Source organism: Macaca fascicularis, chromosome 9 (assembly GCF_037993035.2).
Source record: "Macaca fascicularis isolate 582-1 chromosome 9, T2T-MFA8v1.1".
Lineage (NCBI taxonomy): Eukaryota > Metazoa > Chordata > Mammalia > Primates > Cercopithecidae > Macaca > Macaca fascicularis.
This window is the reverse complement of record NC_088383.1, coordinates 125,120,692-125,133,161: the sequence shown is the minus strand read 5'-3', so window position 1 is coordinate 125,133,161 and position 12,470 is coordinate 125,120,692. Positions and strand designations below refer to the sequence as shown.

Sequence of the window (12,470 nt, the reverse complement as noted above, 5' to 3'; positions counted from 1 at the left end):
CCACCCACCCACCCATCCATCTCTCCCTCCCTCGCTCCACCCATCCATCCATCTGGCCGGCACTTACTGTGCTAGGAATAACAACCTGATATCTCAGCTACAGTGCAGAGAGGAAGGCAAGCACACACAGTCACGACAGCATGGTGTGACAGTCTCTGGCAGGAAGGGACAAAGTGCTGAGAACAGCCAGCTGAGTGTGGCTGTTAGCAAGGCTTCTTGGAGAAGCCGCCATCTGAGCTGGACTAGCCAATGACTGGCATGGAAGAGAGTCACAAGGCAAAGGCCCAGAGCTGTGGGTTTGAGGAAGGCACAGGAAGTAAAAAAAACAAAACAACAACAACAACAATGCATTCACTAGGTGCTGCTGCTGATCAGCACTGAGGTACACACCTCACAAACGTGATCTCTCATCAACCCAGCCACCCTGCACGGGGGTGATCAGTGGAGTGGCCAGCCCAAGGGTCACCCCGCTCCCACACAGAGGACGTAGGAATCAGCGCAGTCTTCCTAACTCCGAAACCTGGTGTCTGTCACTATTTCCAGATGACTGTCTTTCATGATGGGAATACAATGTTCTTACACTGTTCGGCCTTTACTACCTTTAGTTCCAGACAGCCAGAATGATAATTCTGGCCAGCCTCTGAATCCAGACACTCTTTATGGCTCAGTAACTAAGACAGCATCCGTGTTAAAGGCAGTTTTTAAAGAGAGGTAGAACATCATGTCCATAAGAGCCTCTTAGCGTCATTTAAAAAATAAAAGCTGCTCAGGTAATACAAGCTCATTAGGTTCTTTATCTAATTTCCTTTTGAACACTCATTGCTTATTATAGAGTGGTTTCTCTGTGACAGCTTACTGATTTCAAAAGAGTCGTTTCTACAAATAGGAAAAAAATACCCCTCCAGACCACTCTGGCTTTACTATTAATATTGTTAGCTCAATTATTTGGTCCAGGCACATTTATTGGGCACAATCCGCTGGACAGTGAGGGTCCCGCATGTGTGGGTGGTGCACCCCTTCCCAGGCATGCACACTCACCTGGTTTGGATTCCTTAACTCCCTGCTGAACTGTCACTGGCCGTCAGTGTCCTCAACCCTAGCCTACCTGAAGGCAGTGGACGTCTGGCACCTGGCTGTGTCTCAGAGCAAATGAATTCTTTGCTGTCACAGAGCAACAACCAGCTCTAAATAATCCATGGTGTCACCAGTTTGGGGTCATCCAGGTGTTTCAGCTTCCTGCCTTCTCCCTGGCTTGTGGCCATTACGTGAATCATCAGGAAACCCTCCATTTTATGGATTGCATCTTGAGAGTACGGTGCTGCGCCTGTAGTCCCAACTACTCCAGAGGCTGAGGTAGGAGATTAGCTTGAACCTGGGAGGCAGAGGTTGCAGTGAGCCGAGATCGTACCATTGCCCTCCAGCCTGGGCAACAAGAGCGAAACTCGATCTCAAAAAAGAAAGAGAGAGAGTACAGTGCTGGTGAAAGGGGTGGTGGACACAAGACCTCTGGATCTTTACCAGACATGAAGAAGAGGAGGTGGGCGGGGGGACTCAAAGGGGGTCTATGGGTCCGTGGACTTCAGACCACCTTGTTCAACTGCAGGTGGCGGAGGGAGACCTCCGCTGATCCCCTCTACTGCTCTGTGCAGCTTGTCTCTCTTCAAAGAGGACCCTTCTGCTCTGCCCACCGGCCACCTCCTGCTAGCACTCATGAAGTTCACAGGCATACTACACCAGCTGCAGGCCCCTCAAGCCCAGGCCCAACCTAACCCAGCCAGATTTCATGATCCTTTTTTTTCTAATTCCCAGGGAAGGGGGTGTTTCCATTTCCTATAGCTCTGTTTTCAAAGGTGTTTCATCCACGGAGCAACAAATTGGGGTGCAAAAGAATGGGGAGAAGGAAGATGTCAGTAGCCTGTGACCCAGAGCAGTCTCATCTTTGCATGGGGAAATCTGCCCCCTTAGTTACAGGCTGACTGTATTTAAGGAGAGGAGCATGTCCTGTGTTTAATTAACATTCAGTGACTTAAGGAGGGCTCCGTGGAGGGCAGGGCTGGGCTGGGCAGTGCGACACCAGAGCACCTCCTCCCGTGCATGGGCTCATCTCACCCCGGGAGCCTGACCCTGGGAACCTGCCAGCACCCTCTTCCATGCTGCTAGGAGGGTCCTCTGGCAGTCACCTCTTCCCCTGGCCTCCCCACCTGCCAGGCCAGTGTGGGCCTGGGTGTCAGAGCCAGGCTTAGAATCCTGCTCCACCCAGGGAGACTCCAGACTCCCCCACACCCATCCCAGGCATTACCACAAGTGAGGATCCTGCAGTCACATTGCCATTTACATTTCTACAGGGCATTTCCAACTCAGTGAATGGGAAATTGCTCGTCATTTCCAAAGGCAATTAATTATGCAGAAAATTTTGCATCCAAGAAAAACAAGAATTTAAAAGAACCATCAATGTGAAAAAGTACCATGCCATGCTGGAGTCTTGGGATTTTTTTCCCTTCCCCAGTAGTTGTCAGCGTAAGCGTTTGTGAGTTAGGCGGACCTGGGCTTGCGTTGCGATTTTGTTAGTTCTGTGACACCAGCTGCTGGAGGCCTCAGTTTCCCATCCATAAATGGAGATAATGACTCCATCTTCATAGGGCTGCGGTGAGGACTAAATGAGATATTTTTGTGCAAGTACATCAGCATGTGCCTGCCATCTAACCCAGAAAACTCTCAATAAATATGTCCTCCTTTCTCTTTCACTTTTCCCCACAAGTTTTTATCAGGGAGGACAAAGCTTAAGATTCTAAATGTGATATCCCCCAGAACAGACAGATCTTTGAAGTAGAACTTGTGAGCTGGTGTGTTGGTATGTGCCTGTAGTGTCAGCTGCTCAGGAGGCTGAGGTGGGAGGATCACGTGTGTCCAGGAGTTCAAGTCCAGCCTGGACTACATGGCAAGACCCTGTCCCTAATAATAAATAATAATAATAATAATTAAAGTAGGATTTATGAGCGGGCAGATTCCCATTACTCTACACGTCTCTGCACCCACAGCACTAAACGTCATGTGGAAATGCCACATGGCTAAGCTTGATAATCACCCTCTTTCAGCCTTTGTACCATTAGGGAAAACGGGGGGGTGGAGGCGGAGGCAGACGGAGTCTAGAGGTGTTTGGAGCATGTGTCATCTCAAGAACATTTCTGCCCAGAATATACAATTATTGGCACACAAAGATACACAGTAAGATGTGAGCAGAGCTGGCCCTGAGACTACTGGGCACAGACTGGGGAGATTCACTATTGTCTGGACTGAATAGGCAGTGGGAGCCCTCTGGCAGCCTCTTGGCCACGTGCTTCTTCTGTGACCTGGAGTAACTGTGAATCAGGGGCTCTCAGAGGTGCTTGTGTCTGAGTCAGTGATGTGAGGGATCCAGCAAAGGGCAGCCACTGACTCAGTGAGACTGAATCTGAAGCCCCCTCCCTCTGGCTGTTTCCATGTTGTGAATCACCCCATCTTCCCCTTAGGAAGCAAAGCCACAACTGGGGGCAGAGTGGCTTGTCATACAGGACTCAGGAGCTCAGAATGTGCAGAGCTGGGGACATGGTTATAGGAACGAGTGGATGGCGGTGACGGTGGTGCGGGTGATGACGAGATGAGCAACACATACTTGACATTTACTTTGTGCCAGGCCCTGGGCTGAGCTCTTTGCAGCAACCTTGGAAGTGGGAGCTGTTATCCTCCCTGTCGCTGGATGAGGAGGTGAGATCTTGAACAACTTCCACATCACCCAAGTGGTGCTGCTGGAACCAAAGGCAATTAATTATGCTGCAGGTGCAGCCCCTCTCTGCTGCCCCGCTCCACAGTCAAGGAACCCAGAGGGTCTGTGGGGCTGCGGAGCTCATGTTGCCGAATGCTGCACTGCCCATTTCTGTACACAATGCGCCTGTCTTGTCAACCACCCACAGAACTCCCAGAGACACCCAGGGAGAGTGGAATTGGATACTGGGGGTGACTTGACTTGTACTTCTTATTTATTTTAAAACAAAAATTTTAAAATAAGGGACCTTTGGGTCTTGTCAAAATAGGGCTTAAGTGCTCCTTGGCAAACATAGTTCATTTATCATTAAAACAGCGGTTTTCAAACTTTTTGGTTTCTGGAATCCTTTACACCCTTAGAAAATTACTGAGGATCTCAACAGGCTTTTGTTTATGTGGGCTAAATCTATAGGTACTTACCACAGTGGATTGAAGGTGAAAAGCAGTTTACATATTTATTACTTCATTTAAAAATAACATCAAGCAGCTCATTACATGTTACCATAAATAACAGAACATGCTTTTATTAACAATCATTATATTCTCCAAAAAAAAAATTAGGAAAAAGTGTGGCATTGTTTTTACATGTTTACAAATTTAGCATCTGGCTGGAAGGCGGCTGGGAGAGATCGAAAGAGAGAGAAAAAGGTCACTAAGGTCTGAATATGCTAGGAAAACAGTTTTGGTCTCACTGACCCCTTACAAGGTTCCCTGAGACTTCCGGGATCCCTGGACCTCTCTTTGAGAACTGCTGTGCTAGATGGACCAGAGTACTCTTGGGCTGGAAGACTTGTGTGTGCACCAGGGCTCCTGTGGTCTCCCTGAACCAGCACAGTCTGGGGTGTGTGCCTGCTTTGTGCCCAGCTCCGTTAGCCACAGTGGGTCAGGACGCCGAGGCTGTGAGATGTCTGCCCCAGCCAAGCGCTAGAGCCCCTCCAGGTGGAAACGGGTTGAGTAATTAGAGAACCTTGCAGCATCTAGCATGAGCTGTGCAGTCGCTTCGGGGCTGCTTGGCAGGCTGGAGCACTGAGCCCAGCTTGGTTTCTTGCTCTGAGAGATGCCCTCCTGACAGCTCCTTTGTAGATGGTTCCTCTCTTGTCTAGCATGCCGAAAGATTTCACCGTCATATTCAGCTTGATCAGGCAGAACTCTGAGCTGCTGTGTAAAAACCTTTGTGTCCAGAAGGGCTCAGTGGAACTTTTCTCTTACCAAGTAGGGGTTTGGGGAGAATGCCACAGGTCAGCCTCTGGTGCTTAGAATGCTGGCTGGTGCCTTGATGTGGGCCATCTCAGGGGCAGCCCCCCTCTGCTCTGATACATAATCATTTGCCACAGGGACAACTAAATGATGACAATGACAGTATCCCTGGGCTAACCCTTAGACTTGGAAAAGCCGGGAACCTGGAAGTTTCAGGTGCCGGGGAGCAGCCAGCAGTTGGAATTCCTATTGGAGAGTTTGCTGGCTTCATCTAAGAGCTTGGAGAGAGAATGCCGCCTCTCCAAGAATGTTCACTCCAGCAAAGGAGCTTGACACTGTCCCAGGAAACCTTTCCGTAGAAATAAGGCAAAAGCGAATGCAGATACAGCTCTTTCACACTAAAAAATTCAAGTGAAACATGTTTAGTTACAAATGCGGTATTACGGCTTGAGAACATTTGCTTTTTGCCTATTGGACCGGCTGGTGTTTTGTCATTGCCGGAGATTGGTTTGTTCACTGGTTCAGTTGGACCAGATTTCCAGGTGCTTTGTAGGGCCCCGAAGGCCAGAGATGAGGGAGGTGCCTGTGCCCACAGAGTGCACATGCAGGGACAGTCACCGGTGCTGTGCCAGCCCAGCCTCATGGGGAAGGATGGGCTCAGGGACTTCTCAGAGGCGCCTTTGCTCTGGGGCTGTGGATCTCCAGCTTTTGCCTATGTTGGGATTTGTTTTCTTTTCATGAGGTCTAGGGTAAGGCCTGAGAATTTGCATTTCTAAAGCATTCCCAGAGCTGCTGCTGCTGCTGGCCTGGGTTCACCATTCCATGCTGCCTTAGAGAATGTTGGCTAGGTGATCTAGGCTGATGGCTTCATCCTGCTCTCAAATGGGTCTGCAAAGCTGAAAATGAGGAGTAGGCACCAGATGGGAGTAGGCTTAGGAGAGGACACAGGAGAGGGAGCCCCTGCTGTGGCTGGGTGTGGGCTGGCAGCCCAGGTCGGGTATGGGGCACAGAGGGCACATCGTAGCCCAGGAAGTCAGAGCTGTGGGTGGGGACAACACATGGAAAGTTTCCATGCTGCATCAAGGTTGGGCTCTATTTGGAAGGCTGTGGGGACCACTGGAAGGGCTCTATTGCCTGCTGGTAGTTCCTCAGACACGAAGGATACTAAGACAAGCTGATGGTGTCTCTATTAGTCACTGCCTGGGCTGGCCCCACTGCAGTTGGGGCCTTGCCCTCACTGCACATGAAGAAGTAGACAGTCTGTTGTCTCTAGGCTGACCTTGGCCTCGGATTGGAATCTATTTGGCTGGGTTCTACCTGAAAATGCAAAGCAAAACAGAGGGTTTGAAGGTAATGAAATCCTTCTAAAATGGCCTTTGGAGCAGTCTTTGGTCTGGGCTATTCGAATAAGGAAGCTGCCATGTTTGCTCCACTCTTCTTGTCATTTTTGCATGTAGAAGCACCCTTGGTTGTCAGGAGGGAACGTGGGAGGGACAGGGTCTATCCTCAGTACCTGCAGTGGAGCCAGGATGCAGATGACTCAAGCAAACACACACGTGTGTTCAAGATGCAAAAGCGCTGTGATTCGATGAACCAAGCTTGCTATGAACCCTTGCCTGTACAAGTACATGGTACATCTCACCCCTCAGTTCACAGATGGGTCATAGGCAAGGGCAGGTGGTGGATGCAGGTGGTAGGAGGTTGGATTCCATATCCTAAAGGGACTGCACCTCCTTCATCTTTGTTCCTGTCCCACCACGGCCGCCACCTTTTACACAGCATCTTACATTGTGGGTGCTTAGTGATCACAGTCATTGAACGGTTGGTTGCCTTTCGAACCCTGGGCCAGGCATGCACTAGGTGCCAGGTTACAAAGTTGAAGATGAACAGTCTCTGTCCTGGGTTCCTGCATGCTGAGGTATTTTATGAGTCCATCCTGGAAGCCTTGGGCTGAGGACTGTCTCTAGGTGGCTCCCCAGTATTCCCAGGCTTAGAGAAAGCCAGAAGGGGTGTGTTCTGGTGTACAAGAGATGCCACCAAATACTCCCTGTGCATGGGATTTTATTACCAACCCATGAATGAGAGTGTCCTCTCCTACTGGTGGGCAGGAACCCTGACGTCAGACCAAACCCCAGCTGCCCTGCAGGCATGTTTCTTCTCTCTGCACCTCAGTCTCCCTGCATACAAAACACAGACACTACCAGCACCTCTTCCACAGGCAGTGGTGAGGATTAAAGCCCGTAGCCCGGTGCCTGGCACAGAGTTCAGTGCTCAGTGAAATTCCTTGTCATCGTGGGCAGCAGAGGGTACTGAGCTCAGGTGCATCCAGAACTTAGCTGAAGTCTCGTCCCCCTGCCAGGTCAGCTTCCCAGGCTGAGGATTCCAAAGTCCGCCTGATTCCTCTGCTCTTGTCCCCTCTTGGGAAGGAGGCGACACCTGCTGCATCCCTGCCTCTCAGGGCTGTGGTTGGAGAGAGGCAGCAGGCACAGGAAACACCTTGAGTGTGGTAACAGCAATATTCACAGGTAGCACTTCACTGAGCACTGAACTCTGTGCCAGACACTGGAATACGGGCTCTAATCCTCACCTCTGCCCGTGAAGGAGATACTGGTAGTGTCTGTGTTTTATATGGGGGGAGACTGAGATACAGAGACACTCCTGCAGGGCAGTTGGGATTTGATCTGACATTTGGTGCTCGTGCCCACCAGCTCTGGGAAGGTTCTGCATGTATGTCTGCTATTCCAGGGCAGATGCCCGCGATGGTGGTCCAGGCCAGCCCCTCCTGGGTCACTCTGTCTCCAGCCTCAGGAGTGGTCCCTGTGGTGAAGGAGGGCTGCTTGGGGATGTGGGTTTCTCCCCATGGGCCCAGGGACCCTACTTCCCAGTGTGTGGGGAAGACTGTTGTGTCCTCACTTCTTGACTTCTGGGTGCCGTCTGGGAAACACAGCCCGGGGAAGGGGTACCCAGAGAGGCAAGGCCTAGGCCCGGATGATTTCCCCACACAGCTTTGTCACAGGACTGCATTTGAGCCCTACTGAACAGTAACAACAGATATTATTTTTTATGTTTTTAAACTACAAGCGCTATTAACCAAAAAGAATGCCCCCTAATTCTGTCATTCTTTTATTGAACCTAGTAAAGATCACATATCCACTAAATCAGATTTGGGCTTCTGCAGCACACAATTCACATTAAAATGGCAGCCAAAGTCCGAGAATTAAAATGAAAAGAGGGAACATTGATTCTTGTTCAGTGCTGTGAGGGTGCGTATGAGCTCAAGAAGCTGCGGCTTCTTTCCAAAACCTGGCTCTGCCTCTTGCCTGCTCCATAACTTTCAGCTGGTTGTGGACCTCTCTGGGACCTCCTGTCCTCAACTGTAAAATAAGGCAAACCTGGCGAGTACGGTCACTGCACAAAAATGACACAGGTTTTAAAGCACCGGGCACAGTGACAGGTTCTATGTCAATGTAGTTGGAGCGTTTAGAGTTGGGCTGCTGTTTGTCCTCATCTGTACCTGTTAATGGTGCTGAACCTTCAGCACCAAGTGTCCGTGATGAGTGTTGATCTGTAGGTGATTGGAGCCTTAGTCTGTGGCAGTCAGATTCGTTCATTCATTAACTCATTCATTCAACGTTATTTAAAGGATATCCGCTCTGTGCCGGGCATAATTCTAGGTGCTGTCCTTCTCTGCCTGGTGTAAGCAAGACCATCAGCAATGTGAAGATACAGAATAGAAGGTGATGGACATGAGGTGTGGGCAGCAAGGCTGAAGCTGGCACCCTGCTCTGGGCGCGGAGCCAGTGAGAGGACTTGGTTGGGGGGCTCTGGGAGACCTTTGGGATCACTGTGAATGGGTCCAAATAAGCCTTGGGACCACTCGGCTGGGAGGAGGTGTGAAGGGGCCAATGTATTAGAAAATGGCTTATGTGGACTCTGGAAATCAGCTTCTTTGCCCTAAAGAAATAAAAAAGGGAGAAATGTTAAATGCAGCACTAAGAGCTTTAGGGAAAATGTAGAAAATGGGGTTGGGGTCGAGGTGCTGTTGACAAGAGGATGCTAAGCGTGAGAATGGGTTACTAATAGGAGTTATGGAATTTCCCAAAAGGGGGGAATTATCATCTGGTGGCAATGGAGTGATTTATTCATTTGACATCTAATGCCACCATTCCCTGTCTCCTGAGTAACAGTGATACTCTCAATGCCCTATCTAGGAAGGAAGATATTAGGAACTAGTTGTTTGCTAAGCTCAAAATCTCTGTTGACCTTAAAACAACTTGCCTGAAAGAAAAATGACCTAGTGTATATTTACTATTGAATATAATTTTCCTTGGGACGTCTGCAAGCCTATTAAAGATTAATAGGGAATCTCATTTTAATGTGTTTCTGTTTAAAGCGAACTTGTGCAAGTGTAGGTTGTTAGCCTTTCAGAAAGCCATTCGCCTCCCCCTTCCCCACCCCCTCCCAGGGCTCTCAGAAACTAGGCTCCTTTAAGGAGTGGAAGGTAAATTAATATTCTGCGGAGTAGAACTTGGGACTTATGTACACAGAGATATTTAGTCTTGTCTTTTGGGGACTGGAGAAAGTGGGGGGGGGATTCACAAATTATTCAAATCAAGAGAACCCATGCCATTTTAATTTTGCATATTCTGGGAACTTCCAAAGAAGCAAAGTTTAACTGAAGAAGACCAGGTAGCATTAGGGATAATTTCCATAATTTACCTGTGTTTTTTCCTAAGCTCATTAGAGTTCAGTTCCTCTGACTATAAACATCAAGATGCTACGATGCCTCTACCTCAGCACTTCCTCCTAAGGGTACAGACAGCACCTCCTTAAATGAACACAGGCTTGATGCTTCAATTGCCAGACCAGTAGAGGGTCCACAGGTAGTGGCCTGTAGAATTGCTTAGACCTGTTTAGGGAGTATGATTTCATTGGTCTATAAAACGCATTGGGCTACTTGAGGATGTTTGAAGACTCACAGGAGAAATCTCTCTTTAGTCTTAATGGTGGGAATAAAGCTGATATTCATCATGACTTTCCTAAAAAAAGCGGATCAATATCCTTAGGACAAAGCATTTCATATGCCAAGTTATTTGATGAATTCTAAGGGCATTCATCCAGCATGGTCATCTCTCCCTAGGATTTCATAAGGTCTCAGGGTCAGTGTGGACCCCCTGAGCTGATCCAGAGAAGAAGAGAAGACACCAGCTGTGATGAGGTACTGTTCATCTAGGAATCAGGAATAGATGTCAACAGGTGCTAAGGTGCCAGGTACATTTAACCCTACCAGGAACATTTTGAGGGACTTATTATCACTCAACCTGAGTGTATTAGGTGTGTTAGGCCATTCTTGCATTGCTATAAAGAGACCTGGAGGCTGAGTAATTTATAAAGAAAAGGGGTTTAATTGGCTCATGGTTCTACAGGCTGTACAGGAAGCGTGGTGCTGGCATTTGCTCAGCTTCTACAGAGGCCTCAGGAACCTTATATCCATGGCAGTAGGCAAAGGGAGTGCCAGCGTCTCACATGGCAAGAACTAGAGCAAGAGACACAGTGGATGAAGAGGTGCCACACACTTTTAAATAACTGATCTCCCGAGAACACTATTACAAGGACAGTACCAAGCCATGAGGGATCTGCCTCTGTGACCCAGACACCTCCCACCAGGCCCCATCTCCAACACTGGGAGTTCCATCTCAACGTGAGATTTGGAGGGGACGTCCAACCTATATCAAGTAGTGAAAGATGGAAGACAGGAATGAGAGAATTCCTTTGAGAGTCCAAAAGTATTCCTCATGCAGACATGACACATGGTCAGAGCAGAAGCAAGAGAAAGTAGAGGGAGGTGCCACACACTTGTACAGGATCAGGTCTCACAAGAACCTACTCACTATCCAAGAGGATGGTACTAAACCATTCATAAGAAGTCCACTCCCGGGATCCAATCACCTCCCACCAGGCCCCACCTCCAACACTGGGGATCACGTTTCAGCGTGAGATTTGGGTGGGGACACACATCCAAACTATATCACTAGGCTTCAGAGAAGTTAAGATACTTGCCCAGAATGTCATGGCTAGTAAGCCATTGAGCTGAAATTTAAGTCCTAGTGCATCTTGAAGTTCTGTATGAAAAACCCCTATCGTATACTGCTTTTTAGTAGTCTTTTAGTTTTCTATTGGTTCTGTGACAAATTACCACAAACTTCAAACAACACACATTTATTCTCTTTCTGATCTATAGGGTCAGAAGTCTGACACGGCTCTCACTGGGCTGAAATCAAGGTGTCATCAGGGCTGAGTTCTTTCTGGAGGCTGCAGGGGAGGATCCATTTCTTTCTTTCCCCACGCAGGCTTGTGGCCCCTTCCTCCATTTTCAGAACCAGCAAGGGCCAGTGGAGTCTCACATGACATCACGATGACACCCTCACCTGCCTCCCTGTTCCACTTTTTTAAAGACTCTTGTGATTCTACTGGTCCTACCGGGAAAATCCAGGACGCTCTCGCTACCTCAAGATCCATGACCATAATTACATCTGCAAAGGCCATTTTGCCATGAACAGTAATGGTCTCAGGTTTCAGGAATTCAGGTCCAGATGCCTTTGAGAGCCTACCCAAAGGTAGGCATTCTGCCTGCCACAGTAGTTTTTCTTCTGAGCATCTATCTTGTTTTTAATTTGGGGGATATCCTGAACTAATTGTGGAACTAGTTATGAATATCTTAACCCCCTTCCCAGTGGTTGCTGGAAATCTCCAAGCCAAATACATAGTTTTCATCTAGCCAGGGACATGTGTACATTTTGTACTAGCTGAACTACTGCCTCTATCTTACCTTTCTGTGGCCCCCATTTCTCTCGCTAATTTTTATATTTATTCTGCCAAATCACAGCTACGTCTGAATGCACTTCAAAATTCCTTCTGAAGATAGGGTGTGCGTAAATAATTAAATGAAGCCATGGTGGGTGACCTTTGCTGCCCAGGGTTCCTGAGCAGTTGACATGGAGCCTCTTAGAGTTCCAGAATAAATATCAGGCAACTTCAGGGATTTACTTCTGAAGGTGGAGGTGCTGCTGAATTCTGCCTGAAGCAAGTCCACACTGTTGGTCTAGAGTTTTAGGGTGTGGTTCTGCTGGCGAAAGATTGATTGAACATCTAGATTTCCATTTTTTTCTTGTGGCCAAAAGCCACAAAACTGATTTCTAAAGTTTGCCTGCAGAAATATAAAAGACTTATTGGGTAAGGTTTACTCTTAAAGAGTTTTATCATATTTGTCACCTGCAGTTATCCCATTGAATATCGGAGAGCTTTACGATCCTTTCATCATCCAGAAAACTTTACATTTCTTTTCTTCTTCAATTTCTTCCCTTAAAAACAAGTACTACCAAAGCTGAAGCTAGGTTTTCTGCATGAATGATGTAGCATAGTATGGATAATATAAAACAATTTTATTTGACTTCATGATGCAGCACAGGGTT

The 12,470-nt window shown here is 48.1% G+C and overlaps 1 protein-coding gene and 1 long non-coding RNA gene across 4 annotated transcripts in view; one reads left to right on the top strand and one right to left on the bottom strand.

The window, feature by feature from the left end:
- Positions 1 to 12,470, top strand: part of GFRA1 (GDNF family receptor alpha 1) — a 219,726-nt gene that overhangs the window by 159,039 nt on the left and 48,217 nt on the right. The gene's annotated exons all lie outside the window — the stretch shown is intronic.
- The window catches only part of LOC135965194 (uncharacterized), a 33,482-nt gene continuing 29,827 nt past the window's right edge, over positions 8,816 to 12,470 (bottom strand). Inside the window, exon 3 of the long non-coding RNA XR_010578097.2 lies at positions 8,816 to 8,952. This is a non-coding gene — a long non-coding RNA (uncharacterized lncRNA). The remainder of the gene's footprint in view (positions 8,953 to 12,470) is intronic.